The following is a 2,063-nucleotide window of genomic DNA, read 5'->3' on the forward strand; positions in this document are numbered from 1 at the left end:
CCCCACAGTGAGATCTTGTCTCAAAAAACAAACTGACTAACTAAAGATAAACAAAAGACAGTTGGTGGGATGCTCAGTGGATAAAGGAGCTCACCACTGAGCCTAATGACCTGAGTTGAGCCTTGACAAGGACCCACATGGCAGAAAGGACCAGTTCCTAAAAGTCAGCATACACACACACACACACACACACTCAAACCTACACACTCAAACACACACAATTAAATTAAATAAATAAACACTTAAAATGCTTAGATGAGCATATACAATAGTTTAGACTTCATGAATTATTGCACATTAATACACAACAGGCTTTCTGTATCTATGGGTTCTATATCCATGGATACAAACAAAAAATCTCCAAGATGAAAAATATTCAAGAAGAAAATCACATATGTGCTGAACATACACAGACTTTTCTGTTACACAGAAAAATATAATGACTACAAAGCCCTTTCAATTGAATTGAGTATTAGAAGAAAGGTAGAGATGGTTCAAAGTGTATGAGAAGATGTGAAGACGTTACTGGGAAATCCCATGCCATTTGATGTAAGACACTTGTTCATCCATGACTTTCGAGTATGCAACAAGAGGCCTGGAAGCATCCCTCTATGGTAAGCAAAGCCCACCATATCTTAGCCCACCATAAATACTTTCTATGGTAGCTCACTAGCTACTCTTCTTGTTGCTGTGACAATATTCCTAACAAAATTAAATAACTAAGGAAGGATCTTGTTTGCTGTTTTCTATTACTATTTATGCACGTGTGTGATGTGTGTGATGGTAGGGTATATGTGTGGCAGAAGCACAGACATCAGAGAACAAGTTTGTAGGGTTAGTTTTTCTTTCCTTCCATCTATGTGTTGGTTCTGGAGACCAAGCTGAGATCACCAGCCTTGAAGAGCGTGTTCCATTCCTTGGATGCGCCATTTCACTGGCCCAAGAACGGTTTACTCTGATTCCCAAGGCAGAGAAGAAATAATGTCAGGAGCTAGTCACACTGCATGTACAGTCAAGAAGCAACAAGAGAGGAATCTGAGCTCTTTACTCTTTCTTCAGTCTGAGGCCTAGCCCATAAAATGGTGCCACCTGTGTTGAGCACAGATCTTCCATTCTCGGTTGACCCTTTCTGAAATGCATGCTCTCAGGCACTTAGAGAAATGATTCTTGGTGATTTTACATTTAGTCTAGTTGACATTGAAGAGTGATCCCTACACTTTAAGAGAAGTTAACACGTCATATTTCCACATGATTTAACAGATTTGAATTTTCTAGAACTAAGTGTTACCTCTGACGATCCTGATTTGTGATTCCTAGAACTGAGATTTAGTCTTGCTCTAGACTCAGTGGTATCTAACACTAGTCTGGCTACTGAAACTAGTATTTTAAAATAGTCATTGACAGTAGAATCTTCTGGCACTTCTTTAAAAAGATCTGTTAGGGTAAATAATCAGTATTAATGTGTCTACTGTAATTTATATTACTCTACACTTCTTCTGAACAGGCAGTGTTCAGAAGCTTATATTTACGTTCCTACTTTTTATTTAGAAATAGGGGCTTTTTCTTTTACAAAGAATATAGTCTAGCCTGTTCTTGGAACAGTCAGTTTGGCAATATCAAGTTTTGCCACGAAGACTTGGCCAATCAGCCTTGAAAACAGTTGTTTATTCAATTCTTGGATCAGTCATTAATCACCATCTTTCTCTTTTAAGGACCCAGCAGTTTTTTGTTAACTTTATCAACAGGAGCTCTTCATTGATCCAATCAGCAAACAGATGCAACGAGCAAGCTGATGGTAGGTCTAGGGGATATTTAAGGAGATAGCAAACTATTGTCTGCAAATTGCTTAGGCTGCCCTGAAGGAACCAAAGGAGATGTCAGCCATGACAGTGATTTCAGTTCTTATAGCTAATACCTCAGTTAACCCCCCAGATAACACAGAACCCACTTCTTCTCACCCCAGGCCTACCACAAACTCAATTTTTAAAGAAGACACAAATTTCATATTTATTAGGAGGAAGGTGAGGGTTGTTATCTTAAGTTCATTAATAAAAGGACAACAA

Source organism: Grammomys surdaster, unplaced genomic scaffold, assembly GCF_004785775.1.
Source record: "Grammomys surdaster isolate TR1022 unplaced genomic scaffold, NIH_TR_1.0 126158, whole genome shotgun sequence".
In the NCBI taxonomy this organism is placed as follows: Eukaryota; Metazoa; Chordata; class Mammalia; order Rodentia; family Muridae; genus Grammomys; species Grammomys surdaster.